Below are 20,107 nucleotides of genomic sequence, written 5' to 3' on the forward strand. Positions count from 1 at the left end.
ATGGAGCAAGTGTCAGTAGGTGAACATTTAGGGAACCGTGATCATAGCATCATAAAGTTTAGATTAGCTATGGAAAAGGACGAGGAGCAATCTAGAGTAAAAATACTTAATTGGAGAAAGGCAAATTTCAGTGGGTTAAGAACGGATCTGGCCTGGGCAAACTGGAATCAAAGATTGGCAGGCAAAACTGTAGTGGAACAATGGGCTGCCTTTAACAAGGAAAAAGTTCAGGTACAGTCAAGGTACATTCCCACTAGGGGGAAACGTAGGGCAACTAAAGCATTGGATGACAAAAGGAGAGAGAGAGTGTAAGATGAAGCAGAAAGAGCACATATAACAGGTGTCTGGTCGAAAATACAAGTGGAAATCAGGCTAAATATAGAAAGCTCAGAGAAGTGAAAAAGAAAACAAGAGTGACAGAGGTTATGAGAATAGAATGGCAGCTAACATAAAAGGTAATCCAAAATTTGTCTATTGGCATATAAACAGTAAACGGGTAGTAAGACGGGTGTGGCCAATTAGGGACCAAAAAGCAGACCTACACATGGAAGCAGAGGATTAAATTAGTACTTTGCATCTGTCTTCACCAAGGAAGATGCTGTTTATAGATAGCATGGTAGAGGAGATACTGAATGAGATAAGAATTGATAAAGATAAAGGTACTTGAAAAGCTGGCTATACTTCAAGTAAATAAGTCACCAGGACCAGATGGGATACATCAGAGGACGCTGAGGGAAGTGAAGAAAGGAATCACGGAGGTACTGGCCATAATCTTCTAAATCTCCTTAGAAATGGGGCTGGTGCCAGAGGACCAGAGGGTTGCAAATGTTACACCCTTGTTCAAAAAAGAATGTAAAGATAAACCCAGCAACTATAGGCCGCTGAGTTAAACTCAGTAGTGGGGAAGCTTTTATAAACAATAATCAGGGACAAAATTAACAGTCACTTGGACAAGTGTGGATTAATTAAGGAAAGCCAGCACGGATTTGTTAAAGGCAAATAGTGTTTAACTTGATCGTGTTTTTTGATGAGGTAAGAGAGAGGGCAGATATGGGCAATGCGATTGATATGGTGTACATGGATTTCCAAAAGGCGTTCGACAAAGTGTCACATAATAGGTTTGCCAGCATAGTTGATGCCCATGGAATAAAGGACAGTGGCAGCATGGATACAAAATTGGCTAAGCGACAGGAAACAGTAGTGGTGAATGTTTTTTTTTGGATTGGGGAAAAGGTATAGAGGTTGACAGCACAGGAGGCCGCCATTTGGCCCATCGTGTCTGCGTCTGCTGAAAAGGAGCTATCCAGCCTAATTCCACTTTGCAGTATACAGTGGTGTTCCCCAGGGATCGGTACTAGGACCACTGCTTTTCTTGATTTTTATTAATGACTTGGATGTGGGTGTTAAGGGCACAATTTAAAAATTTGCAGATGACACAAAGCTTGGAAGTATAATGAACAGTGAGGAGGAGAGTGATAGACTTCAAGAGGACATAGACAGGCTGGTGCAATGGGCAGACACGTGGCAGATGAAATTTAACGCAGAAAAGTGTGAAGCAATACATTTTGATAGAATGAATGAGAGGACACCAAGGGGTGCAGGTGCACAAATCGTTGAAGGTGGCAGGGCAGATTGAGAAAGCAGTTAAAAAAGCATATAGGATCCTGGGTTTCACAAATAGAGATATAGAGTACAAAAGTGTGAAAATTATGATGAACCTGTATAAAACAGTGGCTCAGCCTCAACTGGAGTATGGAGTTCAATTCTGGGCACCGCACTTTAGGAAGAATGTGAAGGCCTTGAGAGGGTGCAGAAAGATTTACAAGAATGATTCCAGGGATGAGGGACTTCAGTTATGTGGATAGACTGGAGAAACTGGCATTGTTCTCGTTAGAGCAGAGAAGAGAGAGGAGATTTGATAGAGGTGTTCAAAATCATGAGGGGTCTGGACAGGGTAGGTAGAGAGAAACTGTTCCCATTGGAAGGGTCGAGAACCAGAGGACGCCGATTTAAGTTGATTGCCGAAAGTTCCAAAGGCGACAAGAAAAAAATCTGGAATGCACATCCTGAAAGAGCGGTGGAGGTAGACTTAATTGTGGCTTTTAAAAGGGAGTTGGATAAGTACCTGAAAGAAAATAATTTGCAGGGCTGTAGGGAAGTGGGATGAGTTGAGATGCTCTTATAACATAAGAATTAGGAACAGGAGTAGGCCATCTAGCCCCTCAAGCCTGCTCCGCCATTCAACAAGATCATGGCTGATCTGGCCGTGGACTCAGCTCCACTTACCCGCCCTCTCCCCGTAACCCTTAATTCCCTTATTGGTTAAAAATCTATCTATCTGTGATTTGAATACATTCAATGAGCTAGCCTCAACTGCTTCCTTGGGCAGAGAATTCCACAGATTCACAACCCTCTGGGAGAAGAAATTTCTTCTCAACTCGGTTATAGAGAGCCAGCTCGGGCTCGACAGGCCAAATGGCCTTCTTCCATGCTGTAACCATTCTATGATCGCATAGATGCTTTTAAGGTAAAGCTAGATAAACACGAGGGAGAAATGAATGGAAGAGTATGCTGACGGTGTTAGATGAAGATGGGAGGAGGCTTGTGTGGAGCATTAACGCTGACATGATCCAGTTGGGTCTGCAAATTCTGAGATATAAAAACCTAGTTATGAAAATTAAGGTTTAGAACCATGAGGCAGAACTTACATTTGGCCCACACATGTGCCAATGATGGAACCTAAATGCATACTCACTCCATCCAAATGTAACATTCCTATCTAGCCATCACGAGAAAAGTGCAAGCATAAAACTAGTATTTGGCTGCATTCTCCTAATGAAAATAATTCATCCAGAGCTGAAATGAGAAGTGGGCAGCTCAGTGCCCGTGACTCCAATTCACCCACCACTGCCGAAGCAATGCCTACATTAGTTCAACCCATCAGCCTCAGAACTATTCTGCCACACTCTGCAGCATGCAGAAATGAATGAAACATCTGCAGGACAAGATAAATGTGCAACAGCAGACTGTGTACAGTTTACTAGTTTCTTTCAAAGCAAAGGGAGTTTTTGAACACTCATGTGTTACTGGGACAGGTATTAGGTAGGTGGCCAAGAGACGAATATTTTCCCCAACCGGAGATGTTAAATTAACTGGCTTGCAGTTACCCAGATTCTCTCAGTCACACCTTGTGTTTTCGTTTTTTTTTAAAAAGGGAAACCAATTGGCCAGTCTTCAGCCCTCCTGCACACATCCACTCAATCCAGCCCTATAATACATCTTATCGGGGCATCACCAATTTGTTTGTTCGTCTCCTCAGGATCCTAGGAATCCTGGCACAACCCGTGTTCCTGCTCACGATCCAGTTACCTCACATACCAATCGCACGTGGGAGTGCCAAGTGTGATAGGACTGGGTGTGATGCAATCAACTTGGAAAATGGCCAGTGCGGGAGGGGTACTGGAGGGGCGGATAATGCACGCACACGCACGCACACACACAGCATCCTTGTTGGAGGGGGCGCGAGGTGGGGAAGAGAAGCTGATCATGTTTGTGCAATGCTCACTGGAGCCCCGATATTCATTGACTTACCATGCTACTGCGACAAATAACAGAGCACCTTTCAACATAGAAAAACCTCCCAAAGTGGGAGGGGTGAAAATAGAAAAAAAAAATTGGGCACCATGCCAACAAAGGATATATTAGATGTAGGGAAAGGGGGGGTGGGTGAAGTAAAGCTTGGCCCAAGAGGGTCTTAAAATGGGAGGAGAGGGGAAGGGAATTCCTGAGAGTGAGACTGCAGCAGCTGAAGATGGCAGGAAATATACAAGAGATCGGAGACACACTGGAATTACTATGCACATCAATATTGCAGCTCATCTCAACACTGGCTCCAATTGACAACAGGAACTCCAGAGGACAGGAAAAAACACACACAGCCCCTCCCCTGACAAGATATGCACACACTTGCTTAATTGGGAAAGCACCCAAAATAACCACCCCGGCTGCTCGATTCCCCCGAGACAAATATCTCTCTAAAAAATAAGTATGCAGTTCAAAATAAATGTAAATTCAGGACCACCCAGGTGTATTGAAGAGTTTCATCACACCATCTTCACAACCAGTCTACCCAAGGTCAAATATATTTAATTCAAACTACATTATACTTGCTGCATGATGACTTGGTGCCTATAAAGACGACTTACTAATAGTAGAATTTTATTCCGGATTTATTTAATTAATTGAATTTAAATTCTCCAGCTGTGTTGGTGGGATTTGAACTCGTGTCTCTTGATTAGCACTGACCTCTGGATGATTAATCCAGCAACACTACCATGATGCCACCGAACCACTGACGTGGGAAGGGGAGGGGGTCTGTACTAGTTGGGATGGACAGCAGTGCTTTTCCCCCAGCAGTATTATTCCACTAGCGAGGAATGTCTGCAACGGCAATCAGTTACAAACATGGCTTTGGAGCAACTCCACGCGCCTAACTGTTGCAGTGTCTCAAAGTCCACCCAGTGATATAAAACAGAGGGAACTCAGCACCACAGAAGGGCATCATGAAGCAGCTTCCAAACAGATGGCACACCGAGCGCACAAGGAGTGGCAAAGCCATATAAAATAGCAGGACTTGCTCACCTGTACCATCCACTTATTTCAATGTGAAAGCAACACTTTAATCTTATTCTGAAGTCTAATTCCAGTCGGCAGCTCCTGCTTTGTGTGGGTCCAGCTCTTTGAACACTGTTTACTCTCACCGCCTAAACCTTTCAAACCAGAGTTTCTTTTTCCAGGTCCTTTTCACAAAGTGCTGTTGTCACTCACATCGAATGCAAATAGCTGCCCACAAGTCATTTCAAGTACAAGCAACTTAAGGAGGTACAGGTAATAAAAGGGCACTTGCGCATCTGAGGAAAAATAAAATCATACTGAAGGGAAATTATAACTTCAACTGTGATTGTAAAAAGGATTCAACTTCAAGAATTATCTGGCAATCTTTTATATTTCAAGTGTGGCTGCCAGTAGTCCCAAGATTGTCTGGAGCAGAGACCTGGCTTAAATGGCCTTCTGCTGGCAGATATCAAGGACCATTCACAGGAGCACCAGATGTTGGGATCACCATTTTTGTTCTGGCCACGTTCAAATGGAGCTCTTGGCAACCGCCTGGCAATCTCCTCCACTCCAAAACTCTTGGCAACTTTCACTCTCTCTCCCCACCCAAAACTTGTGCAGACCAGCTTCCAGTATCGATGACCCGTAGATCGAGCTTGGATTACTGGTGAGCTGCACACGTGTACATGAAACAAAAAGTTAGCATGCAGGTACAGCAAGTAATTAGGAAGGCAAATGGAATGTTGCCACTTATTTCAAGGGGGATGGAGTGTAAAAGTAGGGAAGTCCTGCTACAACTGTAAGGGCGTTGGTAAGAGCACACCTGGAGTACTGCATACAGTTTTGGTCTCCATATTTAAGGAGGGATATACTTGCATTGGAGGCAGTTCAGAGAAGGTTCACTAGGTTAATTCCTGAGATGAAAGGGTTGACTTAAGAAAGGATGAGCTGATTGGGCCTATACTCATTAAGAGTTTAGAAGAATGGGAGGTGATCTTATTGAAACGTGTAAGATCCCGAGGGTGCTTCACAGGGTAGATGCAGAGAGGATGTTTCCCCTCGTGGGGAAATCTAGAACTAGAGGGCATAGTTCCAGAATAAGGGGTCGCCCATTTAAAACAGAAATGAGGAGAAATTTCTTCTGAGAGTTGTGAATCTTTTGAATTCTGTACCCCAGAGAGCTGTACAGGCTGAATCATTGAACGTATTTAAGGTGGAGACACAGATTTTGGAACGATAAGGAAGTCAAGAGTTATGGGGAGCGGGCACAGAAGTGGAGGGAAAGATCAAATCAGCCGTGATCTTATTGAATAGCGGAGTAGGCTACAGGAGCCGAATTGCCGACTCCTGCTCCTATTTCTTATGTTCCTATGTTGTGCGTGTGGCTATTTGTATATTGCCACCATAGCAACAAGAGGAGTCCATTCAGCCTCACGAGCCTGCAGGCCCATTCAATTAGATCATGGGTGATGTGTGTCTTAACTCCATCTATCCACCTTGGCTCCATATTCATTAATATCCTGCCTTTTAAAAAAACGATCTCAGTTTTGAAATTTTCAATTGACTCCCAGCCTCAACAGCTCTTTGGGGGATGAGAGCTCCAGGTTTCCACTATGTGTGAAGAAGTGTTTCCTGACATCAGCCCTCAATGGACAAGCTCTAATTTTAAGGTTATGACCCCTTGTTCTGGACTCCCCCCACCAGAGAAAATAATTTCTCATTCTCTCCAATCAACTTCTTTAAAATCATCTCAAACACCCCAATTAACTAGTGTTTTAATTCTATGCCTGCAATGTTCGTTGAGAGCCAGATTTTAACACAGAATGGCTTCTATCCAACGTGCTCGTGCCATACATGGCCTGGCATTAAATGTATATCAGAAGTGATCCCCTCCCCATCGTGTAGTTCCACAGCAGCACCATCCACTTGCACAAGCATTTAGCAAAGCAGCCACTTCTTCCACCTTAACCGGTGCATTCCTGGTGGGAATGGAGGTTCTGTACAGACTAAGCCAGTCATGTTTTTTGTGGTGCCATCTTTGACAGTGGGTTTGACCTATCCTATATGCTGCCTCCAGCAGGAAACTCTTTTTGGAGTTTATCTGAAAAACATAAAACATTCATCGGTGCCACCCGACCTGGATGACACACCAGACATTTACAAGGCCCCTGCCTCCAGCAATCCACTTGTTTACTTTGCCAGCTGATTGCCATTAGAACATGTCACCATGTACCACCTAGCATTAACAGAAGTTTGAAAGCAGATCCTAGGTTAGGGATGCAGCTACACAGACTGAGTGGCGAGGGTATGCAACGATTAAGAAAAAGGTGCTGCAACACATCGTACGATATTTTACAGTGTTGAACACTCGGCCACCAACAAACTTGACACCCAACATAAAAAGCTTTAAAGACCCTTGCTGTCTAGGCACCCTGGGCAAGTACAAGACATCTGGAGCAACCACAGTCAGTTCCAGTAATGGCATCCCAATTCTATCATTGCCACGTGTACATGCATCGTGAGGCACGCTCCAAAGTTATTTGATGCCAGACATGATACTGGTCGCAGCACTTTAAGCAAACACACCTGAAGACATGAAAGATTGACTTTTTCAAAAAAAACACAAGCTTAATTAGGCCAGAAGTTTGGAAAGTGAAGTTTAAGGAACGGTGGAGGGTTAACCTAGGTTTTTCTTATACTCCAAGTGAGATTTAGCACAGGGGAATGGAGCACTTTCAATTTCAGGCACTCAGTGTCAACATCAGGCAGAGTCAGAAGTGGTACATGTCTCTCCCGAACACTGCACCAAATATGCCTCAGTCCAAACTGGAGAAGGATATGCCCTCCTTCAGCAGAGTGAGCTTTTCTCACCACCAGTGTAATTAGCAAGTGCCAGTTAGTGTGGAATCAGAGACTGCTTTGCGCTAGGTCGTGGATGTTGAAAGGTGTTACAACGCTGCCCAAACTCAGTTGACAGGACCAAACCAGGCTTCAACTCAATATATGTAGAATAAACAGAAGTGGAAACAATTGCTTGCAAAGAGATTTCTTTTAAGTCAAAATTTCACTTAAGAAATTTGGGCTCAATGGCTGGCCTATTTTTCTTTTTAAATGGCAAAATTCATGCTTATGAAGTTCACGAGGTTGATTCCTGAGATGAAGGGGGGGTTGTCTTATGAGGACTCAAGGTTGAGCAGGTCAGGCCTATACTCATTGAAGTTTAGAGGAATGAGAAGTGATCTTATTGAAATATACAAGATTGTAAGGGGGCTTGACAGGGTAGATGCTGAGAGGATGGTTCCCCTCCTGGGGGAATCTAGAACTAGGGGGGCACAGTTTCAGAATAAGGGGTCGCCCATTTAAGACACACGAGGAGGAATTTCATCACTCAAGAGGGTCGCGAATCTTTAGAATTCTCTACCCCAGAGAGCTGTGGAGGCTGAGTCATTGAATATATTCAAAGCGGAGATAGACAGATTTTTGAACTACAGAGGAGTCAAGATTTATGGGGAACAGGCAGGAAAGTGGAGTTGAGGCTAAGATCAGATCAGCCATGACCATAGTGAATGGCGGAGCAGGCTCGAGGTGCTGTATTGCCTACTCCTGCTCCTATTTCTTAGGTTCTTATTGTTCCCTCTTTCTCATTCACTCTCCTTCTGCACCCAGTCAGCATAATTAGCATAGTTACAACCCAACAGGTGCCAATTTGAACACTGTGCGCAGATTACAGCTCTCAATGCACACCAAGACATCAACGGTAAAAGGCACAGAAGTTCCACTGGTTCTGTTCTAATCTAAAGTCACCCTAGGTCAGGATCCGACACGTTTGCACAGAATCAAGGTCAACTTATTTTGGGAGGAGCCCTGGCAGCACAGAGCCGATAACAAATAAGAAAAAGCACAAAAAATAATAGTCCATGTTAAGATGCAGCTATTAGCACAAGCACAGCAGCAGTGATTTCTGACACTGAGCACAAGCAAGAAATTATGGTTACTTTTGATTCAACCAATTGCCCATTCGTTATTTTAACATGGCACGCTTGAATCAGAGTGCACAGTTCATATCGGAATATCCAATTAGAGGCTGAAAAATACAATTGCCTCACGGGATACTATGAATCTAAATATGAAGGCTGAAGTGGTGACTGCTACATCTGAAGTTCCTATCCACAATGCAGTTACTTTAAATGTTAAAGATTAAAAGGGTAGTTTATCAGGTTCAGTTTGGCATTTTACAGTTCCTTTTTGGCAACAATACTTAAGTGATTTTTATTCCCAGATGACTCAGGCACTGTACACACCAATACTGTGGACTGCTGATTAGAAGTCATTTTTTACAATTATTGTTTATTTTTTTTAAAAGGCTATTATTATTAGGTAAGTGCAAATAAGAGAATACACTTTGAATAAGCTCCAATTACAATCGCGCCGATCTCATTCTGCAAAAAGTTTTCCTGCTGACACAAAGGGCAAAAGCAGCATGACTGGTGTGTCCCGTGCCAAAAAAGAACAGGCACAGCCCTATATCACCAAAGAGGGACAAGTGCCTCCAGAGTCACACATAAGTGAAACCCAACACACAGCCAACACGTGTGTGTGTGTGTGTGCGCGTGTGCGTGTATGGGGAACAACTGTGCAGGGCATTTTTGCAATTTGCCTTGCAGCAACATTTTAGGAAAATACAAACTCTTCCAAAATAAGCAATGTTATAATTGGGAAACACCCTCTTGAACTGAAGCCAATTCCAAACAACATCTGAAGTAACCAAATCTTTCGAATATTTAAAAAAAATAAAAGGCACAGCTCCAAGATAAAGAGCTGCCCCTTTGCCCAATATAGTGTCAGCCGTGGTTCAGTGGATAGCACTCTCATCTCCAAGACAGAAGGTTGTAGGCTGAAGTCCCACTCCAGGGCCTTGAGCACTTAAATCTAGGCCGACACTCCAGTGCAGGACTGAGGGAGTGCTGCACTGTCTGAGGTGCTGTCTTTTGGATGACCCGTCTGCTCTCGCAGGTGGTCGTTAAAAGATCCCATGGTTCTATTTCGAAGCACAGGGGCGTTATCCCCGGTGTCCTGGGTTAATGTTTATCCCTCGACCAACAGATTATCTGGGTCATTATCACATTGCTGTGTGTGGGAGCTTGCTGTGCGCAAATTGGTTGCCGCGTTTCCCCCATTACAACAGTGACTACACTCAAAGTACTTCATTGGCTGTAAGACGCTTTCGGACATCCAGAGATGGTAAAGGCGCTATATAAATGCAAGTCTTTCATTCGCAAATGTAAAGGTTTTGTTTAAAAGGGGACTGGTCTCTATTTCACGGGATGAAGCTCAGCCTCCCCCGGCCCGGACAGGCTCAGCCTGCCGCTCTCTGTAGCTGGTCTGAGGGGGAAAAGGTGGCTGGCTTCCCTCTCCCTCCGCCCTCCCCGGTGAAGGTGAACAGGGGCCGCCCAGTGACCTCCACTCCTCTCCCCGGGAGTGTCCCTGGGGCCCCCGCAAGCCGCGCGGCGCTCTCTCCCCCCACCCGAGCCCAGGCTGCAGGGCCTCGCACTCCCTCCCGGCCAGCAGCCGGGGCTCCGGCGCTCACCCTCTCCCTCCTACCGCTGCTCCCGGGCCCGGCGGCTCCGCACCTGCTAGCCCGACCTTGGGCGCCGAGATTTAGGGTCACCCGCGGCAAACCGCGCCGACCCGGGCCCCCGCAACAAACCCCGCGGCTCGCGGACGGCAAGGCCCGCGGGGAGAGCGAGTGAGAGTGACCATCAGAAATTAACAAAATGCCTCAGCCGCACCGGGGGGGGGGGGTTATAGGCCGCAACCGGGGCCTCGCGTAGCGGCTGAGGCCGGGGAGGAGTGAGGGAGGGCCGGGCTCAAGGAGGGGGGAGGGGGGGGGGCGAAGAGAGAGAGGGAGGTGTCGGGGGGCAGCGAGGGAGGGCGAGGCCGGGTACTCACTGGGCCGCTCGGGCTGCGGTGCAGGCGCCGCTTTCGGGCTCGGGCTCGCGCTCGCTCTCACTGCCGCCGCCCCCACGTGTCCTCCGCCTCTCGCGAGAGCGAGGCTTAGGCTCCGGCCCTGCCCACACTCACTCTCTCACTAACTCCCGGCTCCGGCCCCGCCCACACTCGCTGACTGACGGCTCCGGCCCCGCCCACACTCGCTGACTGACGGCTCCGGCCCCGCCCACACTCGCTGACTGACGGCTCCGGCCCCGCCCACACTCGCTGACTGACGGCTCCGGCCCCGCCCACACTCGCTGACTGACGGCTCCGGCCCCGCTCGCACTCGCTCACTGTCTGACTTTAGGCCCCGCCCACACTGACTGCCGGCTCAGGCCCCGCCCACACTGATTGACGGCTTAGGCCCCGCCCACACTCACTGATTGACGGCTCGGGCCCCGCCCACACTCACTGATTGACGGCTCGGGCCCCGCCCACACTCAATGACTGACTCCTGGAGCCCGGCTCGCTGCGGGTCCCCGGCGGCGGGTTGGAGGGAGGGGCCGTTCGCTCGCTATTTCTCCACAGCTCGGTCCCGCCCACACTCACTGCCTCTCGCGAGAACTTGCCTCAAGCTCCGCCCCCCCCCCCCCCCCTCAGTCCAGCGGGATTTGGACCCTTGGACTGACACGCCCCTCACCCTGGCGACCCGCCCTCCGCCCTGGGGACACGCCCTCCACCCTGGGGACACACCCACTTGCCCTGGGGACACGCCCTCCACCCTGGGGACACGCCCACCACCCTGGGGACACACCCACTTGCCCTGGGGACATGCCCTCCGCCCTGGGGACACACCCACTTGCCCTGGGGACATGCCCTCCGCCCTGGGGACACACCCACTTGCTCTGGGGACACGCCCTCCACCCTGGGGACACACCCACTTGCCCTGGGGACATGCCCTCCGCCCTGGGGACACACCCACTTGCCCTGGGGACATGCCCTCCGTCCTGGGGACACACCCACTTGCTCTGGGGACACGCCCTCCACCCTGGGGACACACCCACTTGCCCTGGGGACATGCCCTCCGCTCTGGGGACACACCCACTTGCCCTGGGGACATGCCCTCCGCCCTGGGGACACACCCACTTGCCCTGGGGACACACCCACTTGCCCTGGGGACACACCCACTTGCCCTGGGGACATGCCCTCCGCCCTGGGGACACACCCACTTGCCCTGGGGACACACCCACTTGCCCTGGGGACATGCCCTCCGCCCTGGGGACACACCCACTTGCCCTGGGGACATGCCCTCCGCCCTGGGGACACACCCACTTGCCCTGGGGCCACGCCCTCCGCCCTGGGGACACACCCACTTGCCCTGGGGACATGCCCTCCGCCCTGCTCCAGGTGGCCACAGGTGCGATTGCTCAGGTGGCTGCTTGGCCTGCAATGTGGGGCCTAAATACGATCATAGAATCATAGAAAGGTTAGAGCGCAGAAGGCCATTCGGCCCATCGTCTCCGTGCGGCCGACAAATAGCTATCCAGTCTAATCCCACTTACCGGCTCTCGGTCCGTAGCCCTGCAGATTACGGCTCTTCAAGTGCACATCCAAGTACTTTTTAAATGTGGTGAGGGTTTCTGCCTCGACCACCCTTTCAGGCAGTGAGTTCCAGACCCCCACCACCCTCTGGGTGAAGAAATTTCCCCTCAAATCCCCTCTAAACCTCCTACCAATTACTTTAAATCTCTGTCCCCAGGTTGTTGACCCCTCTGCGAAGGGAAATAGGCCCTTTCTATCCACTTTATCTAGGCCCCTCATAATTTTATACAGGTCTCCCCTCAGCCTCCTCTGTTCCAAAGAAAACAACCCCAGCCTATCAAATCTGTTCTCATAGCCAAGATTCTCCACTCCCAGCAACATCCTGGTAAATCTCCTCTGTACCCTCTCCAGTGCAATGACATCCTTGCTGTAATGCAGTGACCAGAATTGCACGCAGTACTCCAGCTGTGGCCTAACCAGTGTTTTATACAGTTCAAGCATAACCTCCCTGCTCTTGAATTCTATGCCTCGGCCAATAAAGGCAAGTATATGCCTTCTTCACCACCTTATCCACCTGGCCTGCTACTTTCAGGGATCTGTGGACATGCACTCCAAGGTCCTTTTGTTCCTCTACACTTCTCAGTGTCCTACCATTTAATGTGTATTCCCTTTCCTTGTTGGCCCTCCCCAAATGCATCACCTCACACTTTTCCGAATTAAATTCCATTTGCCAGTGTTCTGCCCACCTGACCAGTTGATTGATATCCTCCTGCAGGCTACAGCTTTCTTCTTCATTATCAACTACACAGACGATTTTAGTATCATCTGCAAACTTTTTAATCATACCCCCTATATTCAAGTCTAGATCATTGATGTATACCACAAAAAGCAATGGACCTTGTACTGAGCCCTGCGGAACCCCACTGGAAACATCCTGCCAGTCATAAAAACATCCATCAACCATTACCCTTTGCTTCCTGCCTTTGAGCCAATTTTGGATCCAACTTGCCACTTTTCCCTGGATCCCATGGGCTTTTACTTTCATGACCAGTCTGCCATGTGGGACCTTATCAAAAGCCTTGCTAAAATCCATATAAACTACATCAAATGCATTACCCTCCTTGTTACTTCCTCAAAAAATTCAATCAAGTTAGTCAGACACGACCTTCCCTTAACAAATCTGTGCTGACTGTTTTTGTGTAATCCGTGTTTTTCTAAATGAAGATTTATCCTGTCCCTCAATATTTTTTCCAATAATTTTTCCACCACTGAGGTTAGGCTGACAGGCCTGTAATTACTTGGCCTATCCCTTTCTCCCTTCTTAAACAAAGGTACCACATGAGCAGTTCTCCAGTCCACACTTGAAGCCAGAGAGAATTGGAAAATGATGGTCAGAGCCTCTACTATTTCCTCTTTTGCTTCGCTTAACAGCCTGGGATACATTTGATCTGGGCCTGAGGACTTATACACTTTCAAATCTACTAAACCCCTTATTACCTCCTCTCTCACTATGTATTTCAGCTGATATTTCATACTCCTCCTCCCCGATAGCAATGCCTGCATCGCCCCTCTCTTTGTGAAAACAGACGCAAAGTATTCATTAAGCACCATACCCACATCTCCTGCCTCCACACACAGATTACCCTCATGGTCTCTAATAGGCCCTACTCTTTCTTTACTTATCCTCTTACTCTTAATATATTTATAAAACATATTTTGGTTTTCCTTGATTTTACTTGCCAAGAAATTTTCATGCTCTCGCTTTGCTTTCCTAATATCTTTTTTAATTTCTCCCTTGCACTTTCTATACTCCTCTCGAGGTTCTGCAGTATTTAGCTCTCGGTATCTGTCATAAACCTTCCTTTTTTTCCTTTATCCTACCCTGTATGTCCCTAGACATCCAGGGGGCTCTAGATTTGTTAGTCCCATCCTTTTTCATTAAGGGCACATATTTGGTCTGAACCCTCACGATCTCCTCCTTAAATGCCCCCCACTGTTCCGACACTGATTTACCTTCAAGTAGCTGTTTTCGCGGAGTCCACTGTGGCTAAACCACTTCTCAGCTCAGCAAAATTGGCTTTTCCCCAACTTAGAACTTTTATTCCTGGTCTATCCTTGTCCTTTTCTATAACTACCGTAAACATAACTGAATTAAGGTCAATAGTACCTAAATGCTCCCCCACTGATACCCCTTCCACCTGCCCAGCTTCATTCCCTAAAACTAAATCCAGAACCGCCCCCTCCGGTGTTGGGGTTGCTACACACTGACTAAAAAAATTCTTCTGAATGCATTTTAGGAATTCCGCATCCTCGATACCCTTCACACTAATTTTATCCCAATTAATATTAGGGTAATTGAAATCCACGACTATTACTGCTCAATAGTTTTTGCACTTCTCAGAAATTTGCCTACATATTTGCTCTTCTATCTCCCTCTCACTGTTTGGGGGTCTATTGTACACTCCCAGCAGTGTGATCGCCCCTTTTTGTTTTTCAGTTTGACCCATATGGCCTTGTTTGATGATCCCTCTGACATATCATCCCTCCTCACAGCTATAATAGTTTATTTAATCAATACTGTGACCCCCCCCCTTTTTTTACCGCCCTCTCTATCCCGTCTGAAAACCCCGTAACCAAGAATGTTGAGCTGCCATACCTGCCCCTCTTTTAGCCATGTCTCTGTAATAGCCATAATATCATACTCACAAGTGTCTACTGTGCTCTCAGCTCATCTGCCTTATTCGCTATGCTCCTTGCATTGAAGTATATACCATTTAGTGTAGCCAAACCTCCTTGTTGGCTACTTTCTAGCCCTTGTTTCCTCAGTCCTTCAAATTAATTTTCTATGTTTTTGCTTTCCAATTCCAGCTTTACTTCCCTCCCTATTGAATTTATTCTCAAGTTCCCATCTCCCTGCCAAGCTAGTTTAAACCCTTCCCTACCAGCACTCGCAACCACCACACCACCCCGCACCCCCCGCCCCCCCGAGGATATTGGTCCCAGCTCTGCTGAGGTACAACCTATCCAACTTGTACAGGTCCCACCTCCCCCAGTGCCTCAGGAATATAAAGCCCTCCCTCCTGCACCATTTCTCCAGCCACGCATTCGTCTGCTCCATCCTCCTATTTCTGTACTCACGAGTTTGTGGCACTGGGAGTAATCCAGAGATTACAACCTTTGAGGTCCTGCTTTTTAATCTCTCTCCTAGCTCCCTAAACTCTGCCTGCAGGACCTCATCGCTCTTCCTACCTATGTCATTGGTCCCGATATGGACCATGACCTCTGGCTGTTCACCCTCTCCCCGCAGAATGCCCTGCAGCTGCTCGGTGACATCCTTGACCCTGGCACCAGGGAGGCAACATACCATCCTGGAGTCACGTCTGCGGCCGCAGAAACGCCTGTCTGCTCCCCTGATGATTGAATCCCCGACCACTATAGCTCTTCCATTCTTCTTCCTCCCTCCCGTGCAGCTGAGCCACCCGTGGTGCCGTGGACATGGCTCTGGCTGCACTCCCCAGAGACACAATTGCTCTCAACAGTACTCACTAGAAGAATTGGAGAGCAAGATGGACTCAGGGGACTCCTGCACTACCTGCCTGCTCCGCTTCTGTCTAGCGGTCAGCCACTCCCTCTATGCCTGCAGAGGTGACCACCTCTAGAAACGTGCTGTCCACGTTGCTCTCAGTCTCGCGGATGCACCGCAGTGACTCCAGCCGCCGTTCAAGCTCCGAAATGCGGAGCTCGAGTTGCTACAGCTGGAGACACCTCCTGCACACATAGTCGTCCCGGCTGCGCGAAGCATCCAGGATTTCCCACATGCCACAGGATGTGCACTCCTCGGGACTGAGCTGCCCTGCCATCCCTCTAGTTACACTCGGAACTATCGGACAGAAATAAACTCTAAAACTTAGCAAAACACACCCAGCCGCTACTCAGCAATCAGCTGAATTAATGAATGAGGTTTTTTAAATTAGAAATATCACTTATCTATGTTTACCTTTTTAAGTGCGGCTCCTAAATTACACTAATGCCCAAAGTTTAAAAGAAAAAGAAAAATAGAGAAATACTCAGCAACCAACCAGCCAATCACTGACCTGCTTGGCTGTGACATCACACTTTGAATCTGTTTTACTTTTTACTTCTGCAGGTCCATTTGGCATGTTGCAGATAGCTCCTCCCGATCTCCGGCTCTCCCGTTCTCGGCCGCGCGCTGCTCAAGGTCTCGCGATGCTTGGTCGCTCCTCCCATCAAGCCCATGCTGGCTCTCTGCAAGAGCAGCTCAGCTGGTCCTGCTCAGCTCCAACAACACTCGAGGAGCTCGACACCATCCAGGACAAAGCAGGCCGCTTGATTGGCCCCCCCATCCATCACCTTCAACATTCACTCCCTCCACCACTGGCGCACCGTGGCTGCAGTGTGCACCATCTACAGGACACACTGAAGCAACTCGCTAAGACTTCTTCGGCAGCACCTCCCAAACCCGTGACTTCTACCGCCTAGAAGGACAAGGGCAGCAGGCACATGGGAACACCACCACCTGCAAGATCCCCTCCAAGTTGCTCACCATCCTGACTTGGAAGTATATCGCGTTCCTTCATTGTCGCTGGGTCAAAATCCTGGAACTCCCTCCCTAACAGCACTGTGGGAGCACCTTCACCACACGGACTGCAGCGGTTCAAGAAGGCAGCTCACCACCACCTTCTCAAGAGCAATTAGGGATGGGCAATAAATGCCGGCCTTGCCAGCGATGCCAACATCCCAGAACAAATTTTTAAGAAGCCTCACTCCCCCGCCCTTTCCCTGCAACCCTGTAATTTTATTTCCTTCAGGTACTTATCCAACTCCCTTTTGAAAGCCATGATCGAGTCTGCCTCCACCCCCCTTTCAGGCCGTGCATTCCAGATCCTAACCACTCGCTGCGTAAAAAGGTTTTTCCTCATGTCGCCTTTGGTTCTTCTACCAATCGCCTTAAATCTGTGTCCCCTGGTTCTCGACCCTTCCACCAATGGGAACAGTTTCTCTCCATCCACTCTGTCTAGACCCCTCGTGATTTTAAATCCAACCCTAACAGGACAAATGGATGTACACAGCTTGTCCTAGGCCTGAAGGCTCTGCCCCATTGAAATATCTGTCCACATTCTTCTTCAAAAACATTTACTTGCAAAACCACTGCATCTCCCACAGCTTTCCTCAAGGAAAATCAGGCCAAAGCAATTTTCCTTGAGTTTATTAGTGAGGTTACAGGTATGTCATAAATCCTTAAACATTTGTTTCTTCAATCAGGTCTGCCCCTGTCAGAGCACTGGAATGGCCCTAACCCAAGTCATGAACAACATCCTCTGTGTGTGGTGCTTTATCCATCCTTGTCCTTCTCGACCTCTTTTCAGCCTTTACACAGACATAGAGTCAGCTTCCATATGCCTGAGGAATAGAGCGTTCGAAGACCAGACCCTCAAATCTGGCACTAAGCTCATGGTCAATTGGGCTGTAGTGATACCCGCCCTCCTGTATGGCTCAGAGACGTGGATGATGGACAGTAGACACCTCAAATCGCTGGAGAAATACCACCAACGATGTCTCCGCAAGATCCTGCAAATCGCCTGGGAGGACAGACGCTACAATGTCAGTGTTCTCGATTAGGTCAACGTCCCCAGCATCGAAGCACTGACCACACTCGATCAGCTCCGTTGGGCGGGCCACATTATCCGCATGCCCGACACAAGACTCCCAAAGCAAGCGCTCTACTCGGAACTCCTTCACGGCAAGCGAGCCCCAGGTGGCAGAGGAAACGTTTCAAGGACACCCTCAAAGCCTCCTTGATAAAGTGCAACATCCCCACCGGCACCTGGGAGTCCCTGGCCAAAGACCGCCCTAAGTGGAGGAAGAGCATCCGGGAGGGCGCCGAGCACCTCGAGTCTCGTCGCCGAGAGCATGCAGAAAGCAAGCGCAGGCAGCGGAAGGAGCGTGCGGTAAACCAGACTCCCCACCCACCCTTTCCTTCAATGTCTGTCCCACTTGTGACAGAGACTATAATTCCTGTATTGGACTGTTCAGTCACCTGAGAACTCACTTTTAGAGTGGAAGCAAGTCTTCCTCGATTTCAAGGGACTGCCTGTGATGATGATGTACATTGATGACACCCAGCTCTACCTCGCCACCACCTCTCTTGTCCGCTCCACTGTCTCTATGTTAGCAGACTACTTGTCTGACATCTGACATTGGATTTTTAAAATGTTTTTATTTATGCGTTCACAGGATGTGGGCGTCGCTGTTAAGGCCAGCATTTATTGCCCATCCCTAATTGCTCGAGAAGGTGGTGGTGAGCTGCCTTCTTGAACCGCTGCAGTCCGTGTGGTGAAGGTGCTCCCAAAGTGCTGACTTTGCCGTAGCAGTTTGGTACAACTGAGTGGCTTGCTAGGCCATTTGAGAGGGCCGTTAAGAGTCAACTACATTGCTGTGGGTCTAGAGTCACATATCGGCCAGACCGGGTAAGAGCGGCAGATTTCCCTCCCTAACAGACATTAGTGAACCAGTTGTTTTTTCTGACAATACAGTAGTTTCACAGTCACCATTACAGATACTAGCTTTTTAATTCCAGATTTATTTAATTAATCGAATTTAAATTCCCCAGCTGCCATGGTGCGATCATTAGTCCAGGCCTCTGGATTACTAGTCCAGTGACATAACCTCTATGCTACCGTACTCTATAATGAGCCACAATTTTCTGCAGCTAAATATTGGGAAGACCAAAGTCTTTGGTCCCCACCATCAATTCCATAGCTATGCCACCAATTCCAACCCCCTCCCCAGCCACTGCCTCAGGCTATACCAGGCTGTTCACAACCTTGGCGTCCTATACGATCACCAGATAAGTTGCTGACTCCATATCCTCCCCATCGCAAAGACCGCCTATTTCCTCCTTTGTAACATTATCCATGTCCACGTCCACCTCAGCCCATCCGCCACGGAAAGCCTCATTCTTGCCTTTGTCACCCCCAGACCCGACTATGCCGAAGATCTCCACAAAACCTGAGTTCATCCAAAACTCTCCTGCCCTCCTCCTGTCGCACACCAAGTCTCATTCACCCGATTGCCTGTCCGCGTTGGCCTACGTCAACTCCCGGTTCTCCAACACCTCAAGTTTTATAATACTCTACCTTTTTGGCCTTGTGGCCTTGCTGCCCCCCCCATCTCTGAAACCCCCTCCAGCCCGACAACTCCTACGTCCCTGAACTCTCTGTTTCTCTGACTCTGCCCTCCCACTGCCTCATCATTGGCAGCCTTGCCTTCAGCTCCTTCTGCCCCATGTTCGAGAAATCCCTCCCTAAACCCCTCAACATCTCTCTCGTCCTTTGACCTTCTTTAAAACCGAATACTTTGACCAAGTTCTTGATCACTTCTCATATCTCCTTCGGCGGCTCGGCGTCCATTTATTTAATGAAACCTTTGTGCAATTCTTTGGAAAGTATTTTGTGTTAAAGGTGCTATACAAATGATAGGGGGCATAATCTTAAAATAAGGGGCTGCCCATTTAAAACTGAGATGAGGTGGAATTTCTTCTCGCTGAGGGTTGTAAATCTGTGGAATTCGCTGCCTCAGAGAGCTGTGGAAGCTGGGACATTGAATAAATTTAAGACAGAGATAGACAGTTTTTTAACCGATAAGGGAATCATCATCATCATATTCATAGGCAGCCCCTCGAAATCGAGGAAGACTTGCTTCCACTCTAAAAATGTGTTCTTAGGTGACTGTACTGTCCAATACAGGAATTACAGTCACAGGTGGGACAGACAGTGGTTGAGGGAAGGGGTGGGTGGGACTGGTTTGCTGCACGTTCCTTCCGCTGCCTGCACTTGGCTTCTGCATGCTCTCGGCTTTGAGACTCGAGGTGCTCAGCGCCCTCCCGGCTGCTCTTCCTCCACTTAGGGAGGTCTTTGGCCTATAAGGGGTTATGGGGAGCGGGCAGGGAAGTGGACCGAAGTCCATGATCGGATCAGCCATGATCGTATTAAATGGCGGA

At 48.4% G+C, this 20,107-nt stretch overlaps 1 protein-coding gene across 2 annotated transcripts in view; it reads right to left on the reverse strand.

Annotated features, from left to right (window-relative positions):
- Positions 1–10,696, reverse strand: part of akap1b (A kinase (PRKA) anchor protein 1b) — a 64,983-nt gene extending 54,287 nt beyond the window's left edge. The window contains exons 1-2 of one of the 2 annotated variants that reach the window (XM_070856989.1): positions 10,564–10,696; positions 6,578–6,715 (exon numbers count right to left, since the gene is read on the reverse strand). The gene's annotated coding sequence lies outside the window, so the exon portion shown is untranslated. The remainder of the gene's footprint in view (positions 1–6,577; positions 6,716–10,563) is intronic. The other variant, XM_070856988.1, reaches the window with a different exon arrangement.
- Positions 10,697–20,107: the final 9,411 nt, after the last annotated feature.

The sequence above is a fragment of the Pristiophorus japonicus genome, chromosome 16 (genome assembly GCF_044704955.1).
Source record: "Pristiophorus japonicus isolate sPriJap1 chromosome 16, sPriJap1.hap1, whole genome shotgun sequence".
Lineage (NCBI taxonomy): Eukaryota > Metazoa > Chordata > Chondrichthyes > Pristiophoridae > Pristiophorus > Pristiophorus japonicus.